Below are 18259 nucleotides of genomic sequence, written 5' to 3'. Positions count from 1 at the left end.
GGGCTGAAACAGAGGGCGAGAAACAGGTGGGCTGAAACAGAGGGGCTGAAACAGAGGGGCTGAAACAGAGGGGCTGAAACAGAGGGCGAGAAACAGAGGGGCTGAATCAGAGGGCGTTAAACAGAGGGCGAGTAACAGAGGGGCTGAAACAGAAGGGCTGAAACAGAGGGGCTGAAACAGAGGAGCTGAAACAGAGGGCGAGAAACTGAGGGCGAGAAACAGAGGGCGAGAAACAGTGGGGCTGAAACAGAGGGGCTGAAACAGAGGGGCTGAAACAGAGAGGCTGGAAGAGAGGGGCTGAAACAGAGGTGCTGAAACACAGGGCGAGAAACAGAGGGCGAGAAACAGAGGGGCTGAAACAGAGGATCGAAACAGAGGTCGAGAAACAGAGGGGCTGAAACAGAGGGCGAGAAACAGAGGGCGAGAAACAGAGGGGCTGAAACAGAGGGCGAGAAACAGAGGGCGAGAAACAGAGGGCGAGAAACAGAGAGGGAGAAACAAAGGGCGAGAAACAGAGGGCGAGAAACAGAGTGGCTGAAACAGAGGGGCAGAAACAGAGGGGCTGAAACAGGGGGGCTGAAACAGACGGCGAGAAACAGAGAGGATGAAACAGAGGGGCTGAAAAAGAGGACGAGAAACAGAGGTGCTGAAACAGAGGGGCTGAAACAGAGGGGCAGAAACAGAGGGCCAGAAACAGAGGGGCGGAAACAGTGGGCGAGAAACAGAGGGGCTGAAACAGAGGGCGAGAAACAGAGCGAGAAACAGAGGGCGAGAAACAGAGGGGCTGAAACAGAGGGGCTGAAACAGAGGGGCTGAAAAAGAGGGGCTGAAACAGAGGGGCTGAAACAGAGGGGCTGAAACAGAGGGCGATAAACTGAGGGTGAGAAACAGAGGGGCTGATCAGAGGGCGAGAAACAGAGGGGCTTAAACAGTGGGGCTGAAACAGAGGGGCTGAAACAGAGGGGCTGAAACAGAGGGGCTGAATCAGAGGGGCTGAAACAGAGGGCGAGAAACAGAGGGCGAGAAACAGAGTGCGAGAAACAGAGGGGATGAAACAGAGGGGCTGAAACAGCGGTGCTGAAACAGAGGGCGAGAAACAGAGGGGCTGAAACAGAGGGGCTGAAACAGAGTGCGAGAAACAGAGGGGCTGATACAGAGGAGCTGAAGGAGATGGGCTGAAACAGAGGGCGAGAAACAGAGGGGCTGAAACAGAGGGTGTGAAACACAGGGGCTGAAACAGAGGGGCTGAAACAGAGGGGCTGAAACAGAGCGCGAGAAACAGAGGGCGAGAAACAGAGGGCGAGAAACAGAGGGGCTGAAACAGAGGGCGAGAAACAGAGGTGCTGAAACAGAGGGCGAGAAACAGAGGGCGAGAAACAGAGGGCGAGAAACAGAGAGCGAGAAACAGAGGGCGAGAAACAGAGGACGAGAAACAGAGGAGCTGAAACAGACGGGCTGAAACAGAGGGGCTGAAACAGAGGGGATGAAACAGAGGGGCTGAAACAGAGGGCGAGAAACAGAGGGCGAGAAACAGAGGGGCTGAAACAGAGGGGCTGAAACAGAGGGGCTGAAACAGAGGGGCCGAAACAGTGGGCGAGAAACAGAGGGGCTGAAACAGAGGGGCTGAAACAGAGGGCGAGAAACAGAGGGGCTGAAAGAGAGGGGCTGAAACAGAGGGGCTGAAACAGAGGGGCTGAAACAGAGGGCGAGAAACAGAGGGGCTGAAACAGAGGGCGAGAAACAGAGAGCGAGAAACAGAGGGCGAGAAACAGAGGGGCTGAAACAGATGGGCTGAAACAGAGTGGCTGAAAAAGAGGGGCTGAAACAGAGGGGCTGAAACAGAGGGGCTGAAACAGAGGGCGAGAAACAGAGGGCGAGAAACAGAGTTGCTGAAACAGAGGACGAGAAACAGAGGGGCTTAAACAGTGGGGCTGAAACAGAGGGGCTGAAACAGAGGGGCTGAAACAGAGGGGCTGAATCAGAGTGGCTGAAAAAGAGGGGCTGAAACAGAGGGGCTGAAACAGAGGGGCTGAAACAGAGGGGCTGAAACAGAGTGGCTGAAAAAGAGGGGCTGAAACAGAGGGGCTGAAACAGAGGGGCTGAAACAGAGGGGCTGAAACAGAGGGCGAGAAACAGAGGGCGAGAAACAGAGTTGCTGAAACAGAGGACGAGAAACAGAGGGGCTTAAACAGTGGGGCTGAAACAGAGGGGCTGAAACAGAGGGGCTGAAACAGAGGGGCTGAATCAGAGTGGCTGAAACAGAGGGCGAGAAACAGAGGGCGAGAAACAGAGTGCGAGAAACAGAGGTGCTGAAACAGAGGGGCTGAAACAGCGGGGCTGAAACAGAGGGCGAGAAACAGAGGGGCTGAAACAGAGGGGCTGAAACAGAGGGGCTGAAACAGAGGGGCTGAAAGAGAGGGGCTGAAACAGAGGGCGAGAAACAGAGGGGCTGAAACAGATGGGCTGAAACAGAGGGGCTGAAAGAGAGGGGCTGAAACAGAGGGCGAGAAACAGAGGGGCTGAAACAGATGGGCTGAAACAGAGGGGCTGAAACAGAGGGGCTGAAAGAGAGGGCGAGAAACAGAGGGTGAGAAACAGCGGGCGAGAAACAGAGGGGCTGAAACAGTGGAGCTGAAACAGAGGGGCTGAAACAGAGGGGCAGAAACAGGGGCTGAAACAGACGGGCTGAAACAGAGGGCGAGAAACAGAGGGCGAAAAACAGAAGGGCTGTAACAGAGGGGCTGAAACAGAGGGGCTGAAACAGAGGGCGAGAAACAGAGGGGCTTAAACAGTGGGGCTGAAACAGAGGGGCTGAAACAGAGGGGCTGAAACAGAGGGGCTGAATCAGAGTGGCTGAAACAGAGGGCGAGAAACAGAGGGCGAGAAACAGAGTGCGAGAAACAGAGGGGCTGAAACAGAGGGGCTGAAACAGCGGGGCTGAAACAGAGGGCGAGAAACAGAGGGGCTGAAACAGAGGGGCTGAAACAGAGGGGCTCAAACAGAGGGGCTGAAAGAGAGGGGCTGAAACAGAGGGCGAGAAACAGAGGGGCTGAAACAGATGGGCTGAAACAGAGGGGCTGAAACAGAGGGGCTGAAACAGAGGGCGAGAAACAGATGGTGAGAAACAGAGGGCGAGAAACAGAGTGGCTGAAACAGTGGAGCTGAAACAGAGGGGCTGAAACAGAGGGGCTGAAACAGGGGGTGAAACAGACGGGCTGAAACAGAGGGCGAGAAACAGAGGGCGAGAAACAGAAGGGCTGAAACAGAGGGTCTGAAACAGAGGGGCTGAAACAGAGGGGCTGAAACAGGGGCTGAAACAGAGGGCGAGAAACAGCGGGGCTGAAACAGAGGGGCTGAAACAGAGGGCGAGAAACAGAGGGGCTGAAACAGAGGGGCTGAAACAGAGGGGCTGAAACAGAGGGCGAGAAACAGAGGGCGAGAAACAGAGTGCGAGAAACAGAGGGGCTGAAACAGAGGGGATGAAACTGAGGGGCTGAACAGAGGGCGACAAACAGAGGGCGAGAAACTGAGGGTGAGAAACAGAGAGCGAGAAACAGAGGGCGAGAAACAGAGGGGCTGAAACAGAGGGGCTGAAACAATGGGGATGAAACAGAGGGGCTGAAACAGAGGGCGAGAAACAGAGGGGCTGAAACAGAGGGGCTGAAACAGAGGGGCTGAAACAGAGGGGCTGAAACAGAGGGCGAGAAACAGAGGGGCTGAATCAGAGGGCGTTAAACAGAGGGCGAGTAACAGAGGGGCTGAAACAGAAGGGCTGAAACAGAGGGGCTGAAACAGAGGAGCTGAAACAGAGGGCGAGAAACAGAGGGACTGAAACAGAGGGGCTGAAACAGTGGGGCTGAAACAGAGGGGCTGAAACAGAGGGCGAGAAACAGAGTGCGAGAAACAGAGGGCGAGAAACAGAGGGGCTGAAACAGAGGGGGTGAAACAGAGGGGCTGAAACAGAGGGGGTGAAACAGAGGGGCTGAAACAGAGGGCGAGAAACAGAGGGCGAGAAACAGAGGGTGAGAATCAGAGGGCGAGAAACAGAGGGACTGAAACAGAGGGGCTGAAACAGAGGACGAGAAACAGAGGGCTGAAACATAGGGGCTGAAACAGAGGGGCTGAAACAGAGGGGCTGAAACAGAGGGCGAGAAACAGAGGGGCTGAAACAGAGCACGTGAAACATAGGGCGAGAAACAGAGGGACTGAAACAGAGGGGCTGAAACAGTGGGGCTGAAACAGAGGGGCTGAAACAGAGGGCGAGTAACAGAGGGGCTGAAACAGAGGGGCTGACACAGAGTGGCTGAAACAGAGGAGCTGAAACAGAGGGCGAGAAACTGAGGGCGAGAAACAGAGGGCGAGAAACAGTGGGGCTGAAACAGAGGGGCTGAAACAGAGGGGCTGAAACAGAGAGGCTGGAAGAGAGGGGCTGAAACAGAGGTGCTGAAACTGAGGGCGAGAAACAGAGGGCGAAAAACAGAGGGGCTGAAACAGAGGATCGAAACAGAGGTCGAGAAACAGAGGGGCTGAAACAGAGGGCGAGAAACAGAGGGCGAGAAACAGAGGGGCTGAAACAGAGGGCGAGAAACAGAGGGCAAGAAACAGAGGGCGTGAAACAGAGAGGGAGAAACAAAGGGCGAGAAACAGAGGGCGAGAAACAGAGGGGCTGAAACAGAGGGGCAGAAACAGAGGGGCTGAAACAGAGGGGCTGAAACAGAGGGCGAGAAACAGAGGGGCTGAAACAGTGGGCGAGAAACAGAGGGGCTGAAACAGAGGGCGAGAAACAGAGCGAGAAACAGAGGGCGAGAAACAGAGGGGCTGAAACAGAGGGGCTGAAACAGAGGGGCTGAAAAAGAGGGGCTGAAACAGAGGGGCTGAAACAGAGGGGCTGAAACAGAGGGGCTGAAACAGAGGGCGATAAACTGAGGGCGAGAAACAGAGGGGCTGATCAGAGGGCGAGAAACAGAGGGGCTGAAACAGAGGGGGGGAAACAGAGGGGCTGAAACAGAGGGCGAGAAACAGAGGGCGAGAAACAGAGGGCGAGAAACAGAGGGCGAGAAACAGAGGGGCTGAAACAGAGGGGCTGAAACAGAGGGGCTGAAACAGAGGTGCTGAAACAGAGGGCGAGAAACAGAGGGCGAGAAACAGAGGGGCTGAATCAGACGGGCTGAAACAGAGGGGCTGAAACAGAGGGGCTGAAACAGAGGGCGAGAAACAGAGGGGCTGAAACAGAAGGGCTGAAACAGAGGTCGAGAAACAGAGGGGCTGAAACAGAGGGGCTGAAACAGAGGGGCTGAAACAGAGGGCGAGAAACAGAGGGGCTGAAACAGAGGGCGAGAAACAGAGTGCGAGAAACAGATGGCGAGAAACAGAGGGGCTGAAACAGAGGGGGTGAAACAGAAGGGCTGAAACAGAGGGGGTGAAACAGAGGGGCTGAAACAGAGGGCGAGAAACAGAGGGCGAGAAACAGAGGGCGAGAATCTGAGGGCGAGAAACAGAGGGACTGAAACAGAGGGGCTGAAACAGAGGACGAGAAACAGAGGGCTGAAACATAGGGGCTGAAACAGAGGTGCTGAAACAGAGGGGCTGAAACAGAGGGCGAGAATCAGAGGGGCTGAAACAGAGGGCGTCAAACATAGGGCGAGAAACAGAGGGACTGAAACAGAGGGGCTGAAACAGAGGGGCTGAAACAGAGGGGCTGAAACAGAGGGCGAGTAACAGAGGGGCTGAATAGGAGGAGCTGAAACAGAGTGGCCGAAACAGAGGAGCTGAAACAGAGGGCGAGAAACTGAGGGCGAGAAACAGAGGGCGAGAAACAGTGGGGCTGAAACAGAGGGGCTGAAACAGAGGGGCTGAAACAGAGAGGCTGGAAGAGAGGGGCTGAAACAGAGGTGCTGAAACACAGGGCGAGAAACAGAGGGCGAGAAACAGAGGGGCTGAAACAGAGGATCGAAACAGAGGTCGAGAAACAGAGGGGCTGAAACAGAGGGCGAGAAACAGAGGGCGAGAAACAGAGGGGCTGAAACAGAGGGCGAGAAACAGAGGGCGAGAAACAGAGAGGGAGAAACAAAGGGCGAGAAACAGAGGGCGAGAAACAGAGGGGCTGAAACAGAGGGGCAGAAACAGAGGGGCTGAAACAGGGGGGGTGAAACAGAGGGCAAGAAACAGAGAGGATGAAACAAAGGGCTGAAAAAGAGAACGAGAAACAGAGGTGCTGAAACAGAGGGGCTGAAACAGAGGGGCAGAAACAGAGGGCCAGAAACAGAGGGGCGGAAACAGTGGGCGAGAAACAGAGGGGCTGAAACAGAGGGCGAGAAACAGAGCGAGAAACAGAGGGCGAGAAACAGAGGGGCTGAAACAGAGGGGCTGAAACAGAGGGGCTGAAAAAGAGGGGCTGAAACAGAGGGGCTGAAACAGAGGGGCTGAAACAGAGGGCGATAAACTGAGGGTGAGAAACAGAGGGGCTGATCAGAGGGCGAGAAACAGAGGGGCTTAAACAGTGGGGCTGAAACAGAGGGGCTGAAACAGAGGGGCTGAATCAGAGGGGCTGAAACAGAGGGCGAGAAACAGAGGGCGAGAAACAGAGTGCGAGAAACAGAGGGGATGAAACAGAGGGGCTGAAACAGCGGTGCTGAAACAGAGGGCGAGAAACAGAGGGGCTGAAACAGAGGGGCTGAAACAGAGTGCGAGAAACAGAGGGGCTGATACAGAGGAGCTGAAGGAGAGGGGCTGAAACAGAGGGCGAGAAACAGAGGGGCTGAAACAGAGGGTGTGAAACACAGGGGCTGAAACAGAGGGGCTGAAACAGAGGGGCTGAAAAAGAGCGCGAGAAACAGAGGGCGAGAAACAGAGGGCGAGAAACAGAGGGGCTGAAATAGAGGGCGAGAAACAGAGGTGCTGAAACAGAGGGCGAGAAACAGAGGGCGAGAAACAGAGGGCGAGAAACAGAGAGCGAGAAACAGAGGGCGAGAAACAGAGGACGAGAAACAGAGGAGCTGAAACAGACGGGCTGAAACAGAGGGGCTGAAACAGAGGGGATGAAACAGTGGGGCTGAAACAGAGGGCGAGAAACAGAGGGCGAGAAACAGAGGGGCTGAAACAGAGGGGCTGAAACAGAGGGGCTGAAACAGAGGGGCCGAAACAGTGGGCGAGAAACAGAGGGGCTGAAACAGAGGGGCTGAAACAGAGGGCGAGAAACAGAGGGGCTGAAAGAGAGGGGCTGAAACAGAGGGGCTGAAACAGAGGGGCTGAAACAGAGGGCGAGAAACAGAGGGGCTGAAACAGATGGGCTGAAACAGAGGGGCTGAAACAGAGGGGCTGAAAGAGAGGGCGAGAAACAGAGGGTGAGAAACAGAGGGCGAGAAACAGAGGGGCTGAAACAGTGGAGCTGAAACAGAGGGGCTGAAACAGAGGGGCAGAAACAGGGGCTGAAACAGACGGGCTGAAACAGAGGGCAAGAAACAGAGGGCGAAAAACAGAAGGGCTTTAACAGAGGGGCTGAAACAGAGGGGCTGAAACAGAGGGCGAGAAACAGAGGGGCTTAAACAGTGGGCCTGAAACAGATTGGCTGAAACAGAGGGGCTGAAACAGAGGGGCTGAATCAGAGTGGCTGAAACAGAGGGCGAGAAACAGAGGGCGAGAAACAGAGTGCGAGAAACAGAGGGGCTGAAACAGAGGGGCTGAAACAGCGGGGCTGAAACAGAGGGCGAGTAACAGAGGGGCTGAAACAGAGGGGCTGAAACAGAGGGGCTCAAACAGAGGGGCTGAAAGAGAGGGGCTGAAACAGAGGGCGAGAAACAGAGGGGCTGAAACAGATGGGCTGAAACAGAGGGGCTGAAACAGAGGGGCTGAAACAGAGGGCGAGAAACAGATGGTGAGAAACAGAGGGCGAGAAACAGAGTGGCTGAAACAGTGGAGCTGAAACAGAGGGGCTGAAACAGAGGGGCTGAAACAGGGGGTGAAACAGACGGGCTGAAACAGAGGGCGAGAAACAGAGGGCGAGAAACAGAAGGGCTGAAACAGAGGGTCTGAAACAGAGGGGCTGAAACAGAGAAGCTGAAACAGGGGCTGAAACAGAGGGCGAGAAACAGCGGGGCTGAAACAGAGGGGCTGAAACAGAGGGCGAGAAACAGAGGGGCTGAAACAGAGGGGCTGAAACAGAGGGGCTTTAACAGAGGGCGAGAAACAGAGGGCGAGAAACATAGGGCGAGAAACAGAGGGGCTGAAACAGAGGGGATGAAACTGAGGGGCTGAAACAGAGGGCGACAAACAGAGGGCGAGAGACTGAGGGTGAGAAACAGAGAGCGAGAAACAGAGGGCGAGAAACAGAGGGGCTGAAACAGAGGGGCTGAAACAATGGGGATGAAACAGAGGGGCTGAAACAGAGGGCGAGAAACAGAGGGGCTGAAACAGAGGGGCTGAAACAGAGGGGCTGAAACAGAGGGGCTGAAACAGAGGGCGAGAAACAGAGGGGCTGAATCAGAGGGCGTTAAACAGAGGGCGAGTAACAGAGGGGCTGAAACAGAAGTGCTGAAGCAGAGGGGCTGAAACAGAGGAGCTGAAACAGAGGGCGAGAAACTGAGGGCGAGAAACAGAGGGCGAGAAACAGTTGGGCTGAAACAGAGGGGCTGAAACAGAGGGGCTGAAACAGAGAGGCTGGAAGAGAGGGGCTGAAACAGAGGTGCTGAAACACAGGGCGAGAAACAGAGGGCGAGAAACAGAGCGGCTGAAACAGAGGATCGAAACAGAGGTCGAGAAACAGAGGGGCTGAAACAGAGGGCGAGAAACAGAGGGCGAGAAACAGAGGGGCTGAAACAGAGGGCGAGAAACAGAGGGCGAGAAACAGAGGGCGAGAAACAGAGAGGGAGAAACAAAGGGCGAGAAACAGAGGGCGAGAAACAGAGGGGCTGAAACAGAGGGGCAGAAACAGAGGGGCTGAAACAGGGGGGCTGAAACAGACGGCGAGAAACAGAGAGGATGAAACAGAGGGGCTGAAAAAGAGAACGAGAAACAGAGGTGCTGAAACAGAGGGGCTGAAACAGAGGGGCAGAAACAGAGGGCCAGAAACAGAGGGGCGGAAACAGTGGGCGAGAAACAGAGGGGCTGAAACAGAGGGCGAGAAACAGAGCGAGAAACAGAGGGCGAGAAACAGAGGGGCTGAAACAGAGGGGCTGAAACAGAGGGGCTGAAAAAGAGGGGCTGAAACAGAGGGGCTGAAACAGAGGGGCTGAAACAGAGGGCGATAAACTGAGGGTGAGAAACAGAGGGGCTGATCAGAGGGCGAGAAACAGAGGGGCTTAAACAGTGGGGCTGAAACAGAGGGGCTGAAACAGAGGGGCTGAAACAGAGGGGCTGAATCAGAGGGGCTGAAACAGAGGGCGAGAAACAGAGGGCGAGAAACAGAGTGCGAGAAACAGAGGGGATGAAACAGAGGGGCTGAAACAGCGGTGCTGAAACAGAGGGCGAGAAACAGAGGGGCTGAAACAGAGGGGCTGAAACAGAGTGCGAGAAACAGAGGGGCTGATACAGAGGAGCTGAAGGAGAGGGGCTGAAACAGAGGGCGAGAAACAGAGGGGCTGAAACAGAGGGTGTGAAACACAGGGGCTGAAACAGAGGGGCTGAAACAGAGGGGCTGAAACAGAGCGCGAGAAACAGAGGGCGAGAAACAGAGGGCGAGAAACAGAGGGGCTGAAACAGAGGGCGAGAAACAGAGGTGCTGAAACAGAGGGCGAGAAACAGAGGGCGAGAAACAGAGGGCGAGAAACAGAGAGCGAGAAACAGAGGGCGAGAAACAGAGGACGAGAAACAGAGGAGCTGAAACAGACGGGCTGAAACAGAGGGGCTGAAACAGAGGGGATGAAACAGAGGGGCTGAAACAGAGGGCGAGAAACAGAGGGCGAGAAACAGAGGGGCTGAAACAGAGGGGCTGAAACAGAGGGGCTGAAACAGAGGGGCCGAAACAGTGGGCGAGAAACAGAGGGGCTGAAACAGAGGGGCTGAAACAGAGGGCGAGAAACAGAGGGGCTGAAAGAGAGGGGCTGAAACAGAGGGGCTGAAACAGAGGGGCTGAAACAGAGGGCGAGAAACAGAGGGGCTGAAACAGAGGGCGAGAAACAGAGAGCGAGAAACAGAGGGCGAGAAACAGAGGGGCTGAAACAGAGGGGCTGAAACAGAGTGGCTGAAAAAGAGGGGCTGAAACAGAGGGGCTGAAACAGAGGGGCTGAAACAGAGGGGCTGAAACAGAGGGCGAGAAACAGAGGGCGAGAAACAGAGTTGCTGAAACAGAGGACGAGAAACAGAGGGGCTTAAACAGTGGGGCTGAAACAGAGGGGCTGAAACAGAGGGGCTGAAACAGAGGGGCTGAATCAGAGTGGCTGAAACAGAGGGCGAGAAACAGAGGGCGAGAAACAGAGTGCGAGAAACAGAGGTGCTGAAACAGAGGGGCTGAAACAGCGGGGCTGAAACAGAGGGCGAGAAACAGAGGGGCTGAAACAGAGGGGCTGAAACAGAGGGGCTGAAACAGAGGGGCTGAAAGAGAGGGGCTGAAACAGAGGGCGAGAAACAGAGGGGCTGAAACAGATGGGCTGAAACAGAGGGGCTGAAAGAGAGGGGCTGAAACAGAGGGCGAGAAACAGAGGGGCTGAAACAGATGGGCTGAAACAGAGGGGCTGAAACAGAGGGGCTGAAAGAGAGGGCGAGAAACAGAGGGTGAGAAACAGAGGGCGAGAAACAGAGGGGCTGAAACAGTGGAGCTGAAACAGAGGGGCTGAAACAGAGGGGCAGAAACAGGGGCTGAAACAGACGGGCTGAAACAGAGGGCGAGAAACAGAGGGCGAAAAACAGAAGGGCTTTAACAGAGGGGCTGAAACAGAGGGGCTGAAACAGAGGGCGAGAAACAGAGGGGCTTAAACAGTGGGCCTGAAACAGAGGGGCTGAAACAGAGGGGATGAAACAAAGGGGCTGAATCAGAGTGGCTGAAACAGAGGGCGAGAAACAGAGGGCGAGAAACAGAGTGCGAGAAACAGAGGGGCTGAAACAGAGGGGCTGAAACAGCGGGGCTGAAACAGAGGGCGAGAAACAGAGGGGCTGAAACAGAGGGGCTGAAACAGAGGGGCTGAAACAGAGGGGCTGAAAGAGAGGGGCTGAAACAGAGGGCGAGAAACAGAGGGGCTGAAACAGATGGGATGAAACAGAGGGGCTGAAACAGAGGGGCTGAAACAGAGGGCGAGAAACAGATGGTGAGAAACAGAGGGCGAGAAACAGAGTGGCTGAAACAGTGGAGCTGAAACAGAGGGGCTGAAACAGAGGGGCTGAAACAGGGGGTGAAACAGACCGGCTGAAACAGAGGGCGAGAAACAGAGGGCGAGAAACAGAAGGGCTGAAACAGAGGGTCTGAAACAGAGGGGCTGAAACAGAGAAGCTGAAACAGGGGCTGAAACAGAGGGCGAGAAACAGCGGGGCTGAAACAGAGGGGCTGAAACAGAGGGCGAGAAACAGAGGGGCTGAAACAGAGGGGCTGAAACAGAGGGGCTGAAACAGAGGGCGAGAAACAGAGGGCGAGAAACAGAGGGCGAGAAACAGAGGGGCTGAAACAGAGGGGATGAAACTGAGGGGCTGAAACAGAGGGCGACAAACAGAGGGCGAGAAACTGAGGGTGAGAAACAGAGAGCGAGAAACAGAGGGCGAGAAACAGAGGGGCTGAAACAGAGGGGCTGAAACAATGGGGATGAAACAGAGGGGCTGAAACAGAGGGCAAGAAACAGAGGGGCTGAAACAGAGGGGCTGAAACAGAGGGGCTGAAACAGAGGGGCTGAAACAGAGGGCGAGAAACAGAGGGGCTGAATCAGAGGGCGTTAAACAGAGGGCGAGTAACAGAGGGGCTGAAACAGAAGGGCTGAAACAGAGGGGCTGAAACAGAGGAGCTGAAACAGAGGGCGAGAAACAGAGGGACTGAAACAGAGGGGCTGAAACAGTGGGGCTGAAACAGAGGGGCTGAAACAGAGGGCGAGAAACAGAGTGCGAGAAACAGAGGGCGAGAAACAGAGGGGCTGAAACAGAGGGGGTGAAACAGAGGGGCTGAAACAGAGGGGGTGAAACAGAGGGGCTGAAACAGAGGGCGAGAAACAGAGGGCGAGAAACAGAGGGTGAGAATCAGAGGGCGAGAAACAGAGGGACTGAAACAGAGGGGCTGAAACAGAGGACGAGAAACAGAGGGCTGAAACATAGGGGCTGAAACAGAGGGGCTGAAACAGAGGGGCTGAAACAGAGGGCGAGAAACAGAGGGGCTGAAACAGAGGACGTGAAACATAGGGCGAGAAACAGAGGGACTGAAACAGAGGGGCTGAAACAGAGTGGCTGAAACAGAGGAGCTGAAACAGAGGGCGAGAAACTGAGGGCGAGAAACAGAGGGCGAGATACAGTGGGGCTGAAACAGAGGGGCTGAAACAGAGGGGCTGAAACAGAGAGGCTGGAAGAGAGGGCGAGAAACAGAGGTGCTGAAACTGAGGGGCTGAAACAGAGTGGCTGAAAAAGAGGGGCTGAAACAGAGGGGCTGAAACAGAGGGGCTGAAACAGAGGGGCTGAAACAGAGGGCGAGAAACAGAGGGCGAGAAACAGAGTTGCTGAAACAGAGGACGAGAAACAGAGGGGCTTAAACAGTGGGGCTGAAACAGAGGGGCTGAAACAGAGGGGCTGAAACAGAGGGGCTGAATCAGAGTGGCTGAAACAGAGGGCGAGAAACAGAGGGCGAGAAACAGAGTGCGAGAAACAGAGGTGCTGAAACAGAGGGGCTGAAACAGCGGGGCTGAAACAGAGGGCGAGAAACAGAGGGGCTGAAACAGAGGGGCTGAAACAGAGGGGCTGAAACAGAGGGGCTGAAAGAGAGGGGCTGAAACAGAGGGCGAGAAACAGAGGGGCTGAAACAGATGGGCTGAAACAGAGGGGCTGAAAGAGAGGGGCTGAAACAGAGGGCGAGAAACAGAGGGGCTGAAACAGATGGGCTGAAACAGAGGGGCTGAAACAGAGGGGCTGAAAGAGAGGGCGAGAAACAGAGGGTGAGAAACAGAGGGCGAGAAACAGAGGGGCTGAAACAGTGGAGCTGAAACAGAGGGGCTGAAACAGAGGGGCAGAAACAGGGGCTGAAACAGACGGGCTGAAACAGAGGGCGAGAAACAGAGGGCGAAAAACAGAAGGGCTTTAACAGAGGGGCTGAAACAGAGGGGCTGAAACAGAGGGCGAGAAACAGAGGGGCTTAAACAGTGGGCCTGAAACAGAGGGGCTGAAACAGAGGGGCTGAAACAAAGGGGCTGAATCAGAGTGGCTGAAACAGAGGGCGAGAAACAGAGGGCGAGAAACAGAGTGCGAGAAACAGAGGGGCTGAAACAGAGGGGCTGAAACAGCGGGGCTGAAACAGAGGGCGAGAAACAGAGGGGCTGAAACAGAGGGGCTGAAACAGAGGGGCTCAAACAGAGGGGCTGAAAGAGAGGGGCTGAAACAGAGGGCGAGAAACAGAGGGGCTGAAACAGATGGGATGAAACAGAGGGGCTGAAACAGAGGGGCTGAAACAGAGGGCGAGAAACAGATGGTGAGAAACAGAGGGCGAGAAACAGAGTGGCTGAAACAGTGGAGCTGAAACAGAGGGGCTGAAACAGAGGGGCTGAAACAGGGGGTGAAACAGACCGGCTGAAACAGAGGGCGAGAAACAGAGGGCGAGAAACAGAAGGGCTGAAACAGAGGGTCTGAAACAGAGGGGCTGAAACAGAGAAGCTGAAACAGGGGCTGAAACAGAGGGCGAGAAACAGCGGGGCTGAAACAGAGGGGCTGAAACAGAGGGCGAGAAACAGAGGGGCTGAAACAGAGGGGCTGAAACAGAGGGGCTGAAACAGAGGGCGAGAAACAGAGGGCGAGAAACAGAGGGCGAGAAACAGAGGGGCTGAAACAGAGGGGATGAAACTGAGGGGCTGAAACAGAGGGCGACAAACAGAGGGCGAGAAACTGAGGGTGAGAAACAGAGAGCGAGAAACAGAGGGCGAGAAACAGAGGGGCTGAAACAGAGGGGCTGAAACAATGGGGATGAAACAGAGGGGCTGAAACAGAGGGCAAGAAACAGAGGGGCTGAAACAGAGGGGCTGAAACAGAGGGGCTGAAACAGAGGGGCTGAAACAGAGGGCGAGAAACAGAGGGGCTGAATCAGAGGGCGTTAAACAGAGGGCGAGTAACAGAGGGGCTGAAACAGAGGGGCTGAAACAGTGGGGCTGAAACAGAGGGGCTGAAACAGAGGGCGAGAAACAGAGTGCGAGAAACAGAGGGCGAGAAACAGAGGGGCTGAAACAGAGGGGGTGAAACAGAGGGGCTGAAACAGAGGGGGTGAAACAGAGGGGCTGAAACAGAGGGCGAGAAACAGAGGGCGAGAAACAGAGGGTGAGAATCAGAGGGCGAGAAACAGAGGGACTGAAACAGAGGGGCTGAAACAGAGGACGAGAAACAGAGGGCTGAAACATAGGGGCTGAAACAGAGGGGCTGAAACAGAGGGGCTGAAACAGAGGGCGAGAAACAGAGGGGCTGAAACAGAGGACGTGAAACATAGGGCGAGAAACAGAGGGACTGAAACAGAGGGGCTGAAACAGAGTGGCTGAAACAGAGGAGCTGAAACAGAGGGCGAGAAACTGAGGGCGAGAAACAGAGGGCGAGATACAGTGGGGCTGAAACAGAGGGGCTGAAACAGAGGGGCTGAAACAGAGAGGCTGGAAGAGAGGGGCTGAAACAGAGGTGCTGAAACTGAGGGCGAGAAACAGAGGGCGAAAAACAGAGGGGCTGAAACAGAGGATCGAAACAGAGGTCGAGAAACAGAGGGGCTGAAACAGAGGGCGAGAAACAGAGGGCGAGAAACAGAGGGGCTGAAACAGAGGGCGAGAAACAGAGGGCAAGAAACAGAGGGCGTGAAACAGAGAGGGAGAAACAAAGGGCGAGAAACAGAGGGCGAGAAACAGAGGGGCTGAAACAGAGGGGCAGAAACAGAGGGGCTGAAACAGAGGGGCTGAAACAGAGGGCGAGAAACAGAGGGGCTGAAACAGTGGGCGAGAAACAGAGGGGCTGAAACAGAGGGCGAGAAACAGAGCGATAAACAGAGGGCGAGAAACAGAGGGGCTGAAACAGAGGGGCTGAAACAGAGGGGCTGAAAAAGAGGGGCTGAAACAGAGGGGCTGAAACAGAGGGGCTGAAACAGAGGGGCTGAAACAGAGGGCGATAAACTGAAGGCGAGAAACAGAGGGGCTGATCAGAGGGCGAGAAACAGAGGGGCTTAAACAGTGGGGCTGAAACAGAGGGGCTGAAACAGAGGGGCTGAAACAGAGGGGCTGAATCAGAGGGGCTGAAACAGAGGGCGAGAAACAGAGGGCGAGAAACAGAGTGCGAGAAACAGAGGGGATGAAACAGAGGGGCTGAAACAGAGGGGCTGAAACAGAGGGCGAGAAACAGAGGGCGAGAAGCAGAGGGGCTGAAACAGAGGGGGTGAAACAGAGGGGCTGAAACAGAGGGCGGGAAACAGAGGGCGAGAAACAGACGGGCTGAAACAGAGGGGCTGAAACAAAGTGGCTGAAACAGAGGGTCTGAAACAGAGGGGCTGAAACAGAGGGGCTGAAACAGAGGGCGAGAAACAGAGGGCGAGAAACAGAGGGCGAGAAAGAGTGGGGCTGAAACAGAGGGGCTGAAACAGAGGGGGTGAAACAGAGGGTCTGAAACAGAGGGGTTGAAACAGAGGGCGAGAAACAGAGGGGGTGAAACAGAGGGGCTGAAACAGAGGGGCTGAAACAGAGGGCGAGAAACAGAGGGGCTGAAACAGAGGGGGTGAAACAGAGGGGCTGAAACAGAGGGGCTGAAACAAAGGGGCTGAAACAGAGGGGCTGAAACAGAGGACGAGAAACAGAAGGCGAGAAACAGAGGGCGAGAAACAGAGGGGCTGAAACAGAGGGGGGGAAACAGAGGGGCTGAAACAGAGGGCGAGAAACAGAGGGCGAGAAACAGAGGGCGAGAAACAGAGAGCGAGAAACAGAGGGCGAGAAACAGAGGGCGAGAAACAGAGGGGCTGAAACAGAGGGGCTGAAACAGAGGGGCTGAAACAGAGCTGCTGAAACAGAGGGCGAGAAACAGAGGGCGAGAAACAGAGGGGCTGAATCAGAGGGGCTGAAACAGAGGGGCTGAAACAGAGGGGCTGAAAAAGAGGGCGAGAAACAGAGGGGCTGAAACAGAGGGGCTGAAACAGAGGTCGAGAAACAGAGGGGCTGAAACAGAGGGGCTGAAACAGAGGGCGAGAAACAGAGGGGCTGAAACAGTGGGCGAGAAACAGAGGGGCTGAAACAGAGGGCGAGAAACAGAGAGCGAGAAACAGAGGGCGAGAAACAGAAGGGCTGAAACAGAGTGGCTGAAACAGAGTGGCTCAAAAAGAGGGGCTGAAACAGAGGGGCTGAAACAGAGGGGCTGAATCAGAGGGGCTGAAACAGAGGGCGAGAAACAGAGGGCGAGAAACAGAGGGGCTGAAACAGAGGGCTAGAAACAGAGGGGCTTAAACAGTGGGGCTGAAACAGAGGGGCTGAAACAGAGGGGCTGAAACAGAGGGGCTGAATCAGTATGGCTGAAACAGAGGGCGAGAAACAGATGGCGAGAAACAGAGTGCGAGAAACAGAGGGGCTGAAACAGAGGGGCTGAAACAGCGGGGCTGAAACAGAGGGCGAGAAACAGAGGGGCTGAAAGAGAGGGGCTGAAACAGAGGGGCTGAAACAGAGGGGCTGAAACAGAGGGGCTGAAACACAGGGCGAGAAACAGAGGGGCTGAAAAAGATGGGCTGAAACAGAGGGGCTGAAACAGAGGGGCTGAAACAGAGGGCGAGAAACAGAGGGTGAGAAACAGAGGGCGTGAAACAGAGGGGCTGAAACAGTGGAGCTGAAACAGAGGGGCTGAAACAGAAGGGCTGAAACAGAGGGGCTGAAACAGAGGGGCTGAAACCGAGGGCGACAAACACAGGGCGAGAAACTGAAGGCGAGAAAGAGTGCGGCTAAAACAGAGGGGCTGAAACAGAGGGGGTGAAACAGAGGGGCTGAAACAGAGGGCGAGAAACAGAGGGGCTGAAACAGAGGGGCTGAAACAGAGGGGCTGAAACAGAGGGGCTGAAACATAGGGCGGGAATCAGAGGGCGAGAAACAGAGGGCGAGAAACAGAGGGCGAGAAACAGAGTGGCTGAAACAGAGGGGCTGAAACATAGGGGCTGAAACAGAGGGGCTGAAACAGAGGGCGAGAAACAGAGGGGCTGAAACAGAGGCTGAGAAACAGAGTGGCTGAAACAGAGGGGCTGAAACAGAGGACGAGAAACAGAGGGGCTTAAACAGTGGGGCTGAAACAGAGGGGGTGAAACAGAGGGGCTGAAACAGAGGGGCTGAATCAGAGTGGCTGAAACAGAGGGCGAGAAACAGAGGGCGAGAAACAGAGTGCGAGAAACAGAGGGGCTGAAACAGAGGGGCTGAAACAGCGGTGCTGAAACAGAGGGCGAGAAACAGAGGGGCTGAAACAGAGGGGCTGAAACAGAGTGCGAGAAACAGAGGGGCTGAAACAGAGGAGCTGAAACAGAGGGGCTGAAACAGAGGGCGAGAAACAGAGGGGCTGAAACAGAGGGTGTGAAACACAGGGGCTGAACCAGAGGGGATGAAACAGAGGGGCTGAAACAGAGCGCGAGAAACAGAGGGCGAGAAACAGAGGGGCTGAAACAGAGGGCGAGAAACAGAGGTGCTGAAACAGAGGGCGAGAAACAGAGGGCGAGAAACAGAGGGGCTGAATTAGAGGGGCTGAAACAGAGGGGCTGAAACAGAGGGGCTGAAACAGTGAGCGAGAAACAGAGGGGCTGAAACAGAGGGGCTGAAACAGAGGGCGAGAAACAGAGGGGCTGAAAGAGAGGGGCTGAAACAGAGGGGCTGAAACAGAGGGGCTGAAACAGAGGGGGAGAAACAGAGGGGCTGAAACAGTGGGCGAGAAACAGTGTAGCTGAAACAGAGGGCGAGAAACAGAGGGCGAGAAACAGAGGGGCTGAAACAGAGGGGCTGAAACAGAGTGGCTGAAAAAGAGGGGCTGAAACAGAGGGGCTGAAACAGAGGGGCTGAAACAGAGGGGCTGAAACAGACGGCGAGAAACAGAGGGCGAGAAACAGAGGGGCTGAAACAGAGGGCGAGAAACAGAGGGGCTTAAACAGTGGGGCTAAAACAGAGGGGCTGAAACA

The sequence above is a fragment of the Stegostoma tigrinum genome, chromosome 28 (genome assembly GCF_030684315.1).
Source record: "Stegostoma tigrinum isolate sSteTig4 chromosome 28, sSteTig4.hap1, whole genome shotgun sequence".
Lineage (NCBI taxonomy): Eukaryota > Metazoa > Chordata > Chondrichthyes > Orectolobiformes > Stegostomatidae > Stegostoma > Stegostoma tigrinum.
The sequence above is the reverse complement of the archived record's forward strand: the minus strand, read 5'-3'. Positions refer to the sequence as shown.